The sequence below is a fragment of the Phalaenopsis equestris genome, unplaced genomic scaffold (assembly GCF_001263595.1).
Source record: "Phalaenopsis equestris unplaced genomic scaffold, ASM126359v1 Scaffold000098, whole genome shotgun sequence".
Taxonomy (NCBI): Eukaryota; Viridiplantae; Streptophyta; class Magnoliopsida; order Asparagales; family Orchidaceae; genus Phalaenopsis; species Phalaenopsis equestris.
In genome coordinates this window covers 608990-619933 of record NW_018164540.1, presented here as the reverse complement: position 1 = coordinate 619933, position 10944 = coordinate 608990, and positions in this window count along the sequence as shown.

Genomic DNA, 10944 nt, shown 5'->3' with positions numbered 1-10944 from the left:
GAGAAGAGGGTGGCGGCAACAAAAAAAAGTTAAGGGAAGGTTTTAGCATGTTACTTATGAAATTAATATATATGTTTGGTTATTAAAACATTAATAATTCTTTTCAATTAAATCAAATTTATTGATGATATAATCACGAGAGGTTATGAAGGAATGAACAAACAAATAAAATTACTTGAGATTAATCCTATATATGTCTTTTAATTTAGAAGATATATTGGCACATAAAATAACATGTAGCTGGGAAACACATTATACTATTAAGGAAGATAAATAATGAAGTTAATAAAACATTATGTTTTGCTTCTTTTTCACACTAAATAAAGGACATCAAGGATTGAGTGGCTACAAGAATCATGTGCAAGTAAGGTGAGTACTTATACTATTAAATTATGGTAATATTTGGTCTCTCCCAAGTTTGATTCGCTCTGTCACTTGCTTAGATATAATTACTGGCTCTTTAAATTCATTTAATCATATTGAGTGTGTTTCACTAATATTTGCATGTCATATAAATGCATAATTCAAGTTATTGAATGATTTGAAAAAACTAAGAATAAGATATATAATTTTGATTGCTTGCATATGCATGTTTGACTATGATAGAATCACTCATTTATGGTACCGGCGAGGAACACTAACGAACATGTGCATGTAAACGAAAAATAATATTTATATTGAAATACCTTAAATGACATAATGTTAGACTTGACAGATGTATACATATTAAAAATATATTAATATGTAAATAATGTAGTAAGATATGGTGAAAGTTTAAAATCACATTGAATGATCATATTAGATTGTACTAAGTGTCAAATATCATTGTAATTTTTATGCAATTTACTTGATGTGCATATTGCCTCCATTTTCATTGAATTATTATACTTTATGAGTTGAGTATTCACTAGCTTAGTCTGGTTTATTGCTGTTTTATGCAAAGATTTTTTTAGGTTTAACTAATTGATTAAAAGGATTAGTGATAGAAGAGAAAATGTTTGTTGAAGATGCGAACTAATATAAATTAGGTAAAATTTACTGCATTGTTTTAGTTATTTTTTTAGAGGTTCTTTCATATATTAAAATATTAGTTATAGAATAATTTTAAGATCCACCACTTGACCGTTTTTTTTTCAGCATTGATTAATTCCAAGGTCTTGGTTGGATCGTGACATTAGATTTAAGATAAATTAGTTAAATAAGTGAGTTGATGGCTTGAGCCCATATGCATCTTAACACCTACTTTTTTACTAGTTTTCAAATTATATATATGGTCAACTTTAAAGTAGAAACAAAATGACTAAATGTCATCATTGAACTTATATTTTTTTAGAAGAAAAATTACCCATAGACCTGAAATAATCAATAAAGTGTTTATAAACTTTCAATATTTTTAAGTCGCCAAAACCTAATTTTTTTCTCCTAGTTTTTAACACGGTAGATATTTATTTAGCTCTAATATGCTCAACAACAGCCGCCCGAATTTACTCGCATGATCAATTAGACTGAACAATTCACCCCAAAAGTGTCCCAAAACTTATCGGTGTGACACTGTCAAGCCTTTTATCAAGAATCATATCTTTGATTGATGATTTTCACAATTGGCTCCCGTCAATCGATTTCGAATTAGAGTTCATCGACATCTCCCATATTTATATGATTTTATTATACCCTCTCTCATATATTTTATAACTTTTTATCTGCAAATGCTTTACTTGAACCCTATAACTCTTCTCTCAATGTTGCCCAAGTTTAGAAGTTCACCCAATCTACTAACTCTCTAGCTAATGGCATTCTTCCCCACCATTCTTTTTAAGTATTCCTATAACATTGTCTATAAGCTTCTATTGTTATCAATGTTCTCTTTTGTGAATCAATACTCCCAATTTACGGCGAGTTTACATAATTGTGTAGTAAGTGATGAAATAAATCACTTGTATTTTGTTGAAATTGTAAGTGAATATTATATTTAAAATATTTTCAAATAATAAAATAATTTTTTTTTTATGTTAAAAATATACTTTGAAGTTGATAAAATAAATCTTGAAATGCTTGAATTTATATTTCAAAATGTTGAATTTGATTTTGTAATCATATAATTGCTTTAATCCAATTTTTTTTAATATTTGAAAGAGTTATTTGTTGAATATATATTTTTATAAGGGGTGATTGTTCTTAAGTAAATCTAACAACTTTTTTAGCTTGGCAAGTTATCAAATCACTGCATGTGTTTGTAAAGTGATTAGTTTTGAATAATTTTACAATAAATTTTAATGGGAAATGGCAATGTAGCAGTAATATAAAGAAGTTATAATTTTTATTTCGCGGGCATAAGACCAAGAGTTTGTTTATGGTGGACTAGGTGTAAATGAGCCGAGATAGCGAAGCTTGGGGCTCAAATTCGACCCACTCAAGCTTGTCAGTCGAGTTTATCAAGTCATGAGTTCGAGCTATATGAACGGGCTCAAGTTCAAATTTAATAGACTTGGCCCATAAGCTCTTCAACTGAATAAAGAAAAATAAATATGTTTATAATGTATTCGTTAGTAAAATCGAGTGAGTAAAATCCTACTACATTAAATGCAAACTTAAAAGGAGTCTGCATTTAATAAATGCAATAAAGTTTTACTTCTGGAAGACCTTTAACGAGCATGAGTTAAGCTCTTGAGCTTGATAAAAAGGGTACAAGTCAACCTTGAAGTCATTCCATGGACATGACTTGATCTTGAGCTGCTCTTTTGATGGGTGAGACGGCCTTAAGCTAGCTAAACTTTCATGTACGCGCACACACACAATAGAAACGCGTATGCACAAATCTTAAGAAGATCCAGCAGACAAAATGACAAATGAGTGAGGCGGAGGAGAGTCCACAGGAGGAAAACCAAGGGTCCACGGGCAAAAGATCAAGCGTTCACTAGTAGAAGACCAGGGGTCCACTAGGGGAAGACCAGGTTCATTGGCGGAATACCAAATAACCTGCCTTGTTGGGTGCAGCCCCCTTGAATAAGGGCTAAAGGAAAACCGAATACGAGCCATTCGAATCAACAACCAAGGCTAATCGAGCTGAGCAAAACACCAACCTATCTCTCGCCAAAACCAAATCAATAGAAGAATTCGACATCACCAACCATCTCACGATCGTCCTTGAGATTTGTAATCAAGGATCAAGAACCAGTCATAACTTAATCAAATGGAGCATATCAAATGATTGCCTCATCGCAGAGCGGGCTATCTATCGAATTACAATGATTCATCAATTGCCCGATAGCCTAGCATTGCTTTGTCGACAGGAGTTCATTGCCTTGAGATCAATAGCCGACAAATATATTAACATGTTTGAACGACAAAGTGAAGTTGGTCGAGTCAATTCTTGTCACCCTAAGTTCATTAAAAACCGATCGATAATCTTAATTGAGCACAATTGGATGAACATATCTTACCAAATTAGGGCCAATCGATTTCAGTCGACCGAGTCACGTGATGGTTGAGCCAATAGTCTGTACATGTAAAATACATAAAATATATTGTAATGCCCCCATTAAAGCAGGACAAACATGTAATTTTATATATTCTATCTACCTTGTTTATAAATATAGGGATTATTTTATGATAAATATCCAATTAAGAATTCAAACTACTTTCATCATGGTGCACTTCCCTCCCTGTTTTTCTCCCTCTCTTCTGTTTTATGCTCCGTTCTTTAGGCATGATTAGTGAACATATCAATATATATATATATCAAACCTTTAACTTCACCCAAAAAAAAAATCGTTATAGCTAACTTTTAAAAGTGAAATACATATTTTAATGCATCATTTTTTACACCAATACATAATTAATTAACACACATAGCACATAATTCATATGTATTTACATCTATCACAAATAAACTTTCATATTTACATATTTGGTGTTTTAATTCTATTCATGAAAATGTGTATTTCACTAATAAAGAGTGATAATATTATTATTTTTGTATGATACTGTAGATTAGACTTTAAGTGTAAATGTGTAAGATTTACATATGTACTATGAGGGTAAATATGAAACTTCTAAGTGTAACAGTGTAAGATTAGCTGCTTAAATATAATTATAAAGTTATACGTGTTAGATAAATAATTAGTTAAATGGGGATTTACATAAATAGCACTTAAAATATTGAGGAGCTATCTGGAACCGGATTTAGCCCCAAATTTAAGCTAATTTAAGCTGTAAATCCCATAAATCTTGACAGACAGCCAATTTGGACAAAACAAAACTGTGGATTTGATATATCCAAATTTCATGGATTTCAGTCGTGAACCCTGGATTTACTAAATACCACAAACGACGAATTTAAGTTTGCTATGTAAATTTTTAGGATGTAACAAATCAATTGCCACGGTGTTTTTTAATCGATTCAGAATTGCGAGATTCACTGAGGGTGTGCTTGTGGTGACTGCTATTTTATCAAAAAGCTGTTGTAAAACTGTTTTCTTGATAAATAGTTTTTCATGAACTGTTAGAAAACTATTGATGAATAAGCATGTATCTGTTTGGGAGTTATGTTGTACTGCAGTTGTTTCTGGTGAAAAATACTATTTTGGTCATATATATGTGATATATTCAAATAAATGTAATTTTTAGAATAATCATAATTAAATAATAGAAAGTGTTCGTACTAGCAAAAAAGCAACAGTCTGCTCCAAAATACTCTAATATATATAAACAAAAGAAAATATTTTAAGTAAGCGCTTACAATAATGACAACAACCAAAATAATCAACAAACCTAGAATTATGTTTTTCTTTAAGTTCTGGTGATTAAGTCTTCGGGACAATCTCCTTTCCATGCGTGGATCTCTCATCAACTAATCACAATATTGAGGGACCTTATCAATGTCATCAACCAGATGAAATAAGTCACAATCTGCAAAAGTCCTATTTCTGGGACAAGAATAATATCTTTTCCACTAGCTACCTTCCCTTATGGACTGTTACTGAATGCACCTATCATCACAATAACAGAGCTAAAATTTCAAAGTGCTTGATAAACTTGAGTTCATATTTTATGGTATTATAACACAATATTAGTTTAATTAAAAAAATTAAGCTAATACAACATTGACAAAAATTTAAGAAAATTTAAGCACCCTTAGAATTAAGAATTAAAGTTTGTCGGTATAAAAAAATAATGGTACAATACAGATTGCCACAAATATTTAAAAAAAAACATACAAAGAAAAACATATAGATGAAATATAAATCATCGGCTACAAAATAACTAGGTGATGCTAAACAAGTACTGTTATTGCATTCACAAGCTCATCAATAATCTTCTCTCTTAACTGTAGCATATCCTCGACGGCTTCTCCTCATAAGTGTTGTGCTCGTTCGTTCTGAAGTTCTCTTCTTGCACCGAAGGTCTGACTTGATGTTGGTTAGCTTTCTCAGGCATGCAGATAGAATCATTATCTAAGACATTGAAATTGATATCATCTCAGGATGAATGTCTCTGTATTAAATGATAGAGCGCAGTCGTTACAACAACTATCTTCACATATTTTTTGAAAAAATGTGTGGTCATATCTCAGAGTATAACCCACTTCTTCTTAGATACACCGAACCCACGTTCGATGACACTGCGTATTGATAGGTGTCTTTTGTTGAAGAGTTCATTTATCTCTATAATCGCTTGGTTGTTGCGCTCAAAGTCAGTGAAGTGATACCTCGTGTCAGAAAAATGACTTAAAAATTTTGACAAGATATTGCTTTCCTGAATAATGACAACATTAGTGGATTATTCAAACAAAAATATTATAGTGATTGCCTAAAATGCTCCAACCTTGCGGAGGCATCGAGAAATTATATTCGGGTCGTCTAGTTATAGATTTAATTATCCTGGTGTCGTGTGCACTCCCTTCTCAGACAACTATCACAAATTTAAAATATATGTTGAAATCAAATACTGCTAATATATTATGTGTAACAATCTCACACCTTTCGATATAAGTTATATTTTCCTCATTCCCTATGCGCGCGTCAACATGTGTTCCATTGTTTGCTTCAATGCAATCCTTTTTATTAAAAAAAATAACAATATAGAATACTTATACAATTTCCTTAATATATTACTATACAAAGAGACAGTAGACCAATACATTAAAAAGAACATGTACCTTAGATTATTGCGAATTTTTTGAGGTGTTTATGCAAAAGATGGGTCTAGTGGTTTAATGATGTTCGTAACCATTTCGACCAAAGAGTTAACCCCGACGTAGAAATACTTGTTGATCGTTTTATAGAGTGCAGAAAACGTTCAAAAGCAACACAAATTGACTCATTGTGTGACATAATGAAATTCATGATAGTTATGACTACTCGGGATATAAATCACGAAGATCCTGCAAACCATACTTGAATTACACTTCATCTAATAAATCATAGAATCTTGTTTTCAACATCCAGAACACATTGTGAATTTGGTTTGGATGAGCTTCCATTAGTTCACAGATGATGTGACACATAATGTGTTTAACAAATATGTCTTTGGTAATAATTATGAATCAGATAAACTGTGCTTGTAATGATTGTTGTTTGACAAACCAAACCACCAGACTGAGAGCAAAATCAGCTACTCGTGTCCCGTACCTTAATTCCGAATTTTTATTCATGTATAAAACTAGGACCGGACATGTATATGCGAAACCTGACCTATTTTTTTGTCTTCATTATATATGTCGCCGACCCAGCAACACCGACCTCTTATTAGTTACTATTTTGTTTGACATGCCTTTACTTTCATGCATTATGCTTGCATTTTTGCTCTCTTGGCTTACTAGTTTGTCTGGGCTCTACAAAAATTAAATCTATGCTCATTAAGAACCCAAAAATGTATCTTATCAAAAATAATTATAATAAAAGATTCAAGATAAAATTTAAAATTTATGATTAAAATATTCTAATTTTAAAATCTATAATTTACTTTCCTACATGGCCTTCGGGGCAATTTTAAAGCTAGTTGCATAGCACGGTAATATCCCAAGTCATCCCTAATAGGGCCTCTGCATTTAAATTAATTTGTAAAATAGCTGCGTCATTCTGCATATCCCAACGAGGAGTCCCTGAAATCCTTCAATTGACTAAGTTAAACATATGATCTTTACATCAGAGGTTGTCTATTACGACTAGGGTGTAAGATGATCCCTTGACAGACGAGGGCGTAAGTCTTTTGTGAGGCGGTTCCGACAATGTAGTCAAACCCCTCTTCTTTTCTCATTTCTAGTGACATCTTCATCATCAATTTGATGAGTACAAGCCCCACATTTCCTTATTCCACCCATTAGAGAGTGATAGAAAATTTGAGGTTTCTTTCCTCTGGCCTTACGGTTAACGAGATTTCATTGGGTGATGCAATTCACTGATTGTTGATAAGGAGCCCATGACTGTGTTGGGTCAACTGCCTTCACAATCAGGTAAACTTACGGTATTTATAGCTCGGGATGATAGATCTGTGGTATTCTGACCGGACTACCCCTACCTGCTTAGGTTCCTCCATTTTCTTGTTGATATCTCCTTTTGAGCCCTATCATTCATTTGAAAAATTCGTTGATATCGTCTTGTGGGCCCTGCATATCTAAGTGGCGCCGCATATAACGGTTATGGTGGTTCACCCTCTGTCCCATGACCCGATATGTATCAAAAGCATCATGATCATCTCGCTTAAGACAATTAAAATCTTTTGGTTTTCTAAATAGCTAGATAAAAAAAAATTATAATTAATTTTTTTTTATCGAGAGTATTATTGGGTATCCCACAATATAGAATTAATCAAATGAATATGTTCCTATAGGAGCTGCTATTCACCCAGGACAAGCACAAAAAATTGATTCTCTGGTTGTGGGTTGCTATCATAGGATTTTTCTTCGTGGATATGTTTCAAAAGCATTTTCAATCCGATCTCATTTCAGACATATGCTTTTGGGCTATCTAGCGAAAGTTACCTTACGAAAAATTTCCACATTCTTTATAATTTGTTTGTATATTTTCGCAGTACTTTCTTTCTCTCTGGTTTTTTGCCTAAAGAGAGATTTACTTGGAAAGTGAATTATATGACGACGATAAAACAAACTGATAACTCCAAAAAGTTCATACAAAAAGAGCAAAATTATCAACATACTTATCTATCCAGATCAATCAGTACAACCTATGAGATGAAATATTTATGAGCATTTTTATTTGGTTTCTTTAAGAATTTTTTGTGTGCTTGTTCTGGAAAGATATATGAGCATTGCCTTACAGTTTTTATGGGAAATTTTGTAGGTTGATTTGCTTGTTATTGCCTCATTTTCAATATAGAGTAATATTTTGTGGGGAGAATGTTTAGTATTTTTTTCATTTTTAAAGTTTTTCTTAGACATTTATAAATAAAATTGCATATATTTTGATGTAAACTTGAAACTTGCTTAATTAATAAGTAGCCAACATGTTTACCTATTCCGACCAACCAGTAAAAGCAATGAAATAGAATATATATGAGCATTGTTTATCAATTTTTTTTTAAAATATTTGTTTTATTTTTTTCATAGTTATATGAGCACTGTTTTACATATTTTCTGAGAAATTTTGTTGGCCGATTTGCTTGTTCTTGCCTCCTCCTCGATGTAGAATAACATTTTGAGGATAAAATGTTGAACACTTTCTTATTTTCTAATTTTTTGAGAGACTTTTATAAGTGAAATTGCATATGTTTTGGTGCAAAGTTGAAGTTTAGAAGATATATAAGTTAGAAACATCTTTATCTATCATGATTAACCACTAGATGCTATGGAATAAAACATATATAAACAATGTTAATTTATTTATTTCATAATTTTTGGTATGCTTGTTCTGCATAGTATATGAACATTGTTCTACAAATTTTCTGAAAACTTTTGTTGGTTGATTTGTCTTATTTGAGAAAATTATTGTCTCATCTTGAGTGTAGAATAACATTTTGATAAATAGCTATTGAACAATGCTTCTTTTTTTTTTAATTCTGATATATTTTGATCAACCAATTTAAATTATTGCCTAAGTTTCATTGCAAAAATGATTTCAAATAGCACCTGTACTCCTACGAAAAAGTATTACATCAGTACTACGCACGTAGAGTAATGTGCGCAACCAATGAAATCACGCCACGACATCCCGCGCGATAGAGAAAAAAATAGCGCAGTAACACGAGAAATATTCCTCCCGTGTTATTCATGTGTTATTGTGTGTTATTCATGTGTTATTGATGTGTTATTGTGTTATTATAACACTAGGAATATTCCCATGACACAATAACACATGAATAACACGGGCGAGAATATTCCCCCGTGTTACTGCGCCGCTTTTTTTCTGTCGGAAATATTCTCAGTGTTATTCAAGTGTTATTGTGTGTTATTCATGTATTTTTATATCCTGAGAATATTCTTGATGTTACAACAACATGATAACACATCAATAACACATGAATAACACACAATAACACATGAATAACACGGGCGAGAATATTCCCCCGTGTTACTGCGCCGCTTTTTTTCTGTCGGAAATATTCTCAGTGTTATTCAAGTGTTATTGTGTGTTATTCATGTATTTTTATATCCTGAGAATATTCTTGATGTTACAACAACATGATAACACATCAATAACACATGAATAACACACAATAACACATGAATAACACAGGGGGAAATATTTTCTGTATTACTGCGCCATTTTTTTTCCTATCATGCAGAATATCGTGACATGATTTCATTGACTACGCAGGTTACTTCTAGCAGTGTTGATTTAGGGCCCGTTTGGGGCAACTTAAATGTGCGGAGATGTTTTTAAAAATGTTGCCATAGTGTTTGGATATCGCTTTTGGCCTGCGTTTTTCGAAACAACTTATTTGAATTACACTACACGCGGATCGCGGGTATATCCCCGCGATCCGCGTTTGGGCTTCATTGTTTTACTCCGCTACCCTCAGCGCGCAGCCGACACCGAAGCTTCGAACATACCGCGGCGAACGTCGCTCCGCAGGTAACAAAACTCGTTTTCATCGCTCGACTCCTCCCTCTTTTCCCCTATTTCGTCGAGGGATTTCACGCGATCCATCTGTTTGGAAGTGTTTGGTGGCTAAAAAACCTAGATCTGGTTTGGATATGCAAGTAGATCCGATAAAAATGTAGATCCATTGTTATTGTGATATGTTTGAAGCATCCAGAGGATTTTCTTCTCCATTCCCCATCCCTACCTTTCTTCGAACAGTGTTTATTCCGAAATTTATTTTTTCGTCTTTTCTGCGTATGGCTTCTATGCTATTCAAAGTTATTGATTCGTTAAGGGTATTTTGTGACTCTAGAAGATATTGATGCAATGCTCTATTGAAAGTTGAAGTTAGCAGCTATTGCTGCAATGCTCTGTCCCTTCCATTTGGTATTAAAGTTGGTTTATATTTTGCTGAATCATTTATACAATGATAAACCCCAATACATGTCATCTTAACTTCTCCATCTAAACACAATTTTCGGATTGCATGTTATTGTGATTTGATTCTTTCGCTCTGTCCCTACGATTAACTTCATGCTTCTTTCTGTCTTTGGGACTATGCTATTTTTATTATGAAGATTTACCTAAACTTTGATTTTTACATATATGTCATCTTACCTATGCATTAGAAGGTGTGTTTTACTTTTTTAAAAGTAAATATAGTTATAGTTTTTTTGTGATTTGAAAGATTTGGTGAGTATAAATGTAAAAAATAAGGTTTTGGTATTAGATATGAAAATGGTGTGCACTTAGCATTTTATTATCGAGATGGTGATAAACATGTGTACTTCAATGAAGGTGTTACTATTTATGCAACTTAGCATTTTTTCTTTCGATGAGACCCCTTTCTTAAGTTGTATGAAGGTGTTACTACTTTTCCAAGTAGGTTTTTTAAGAGGCTATG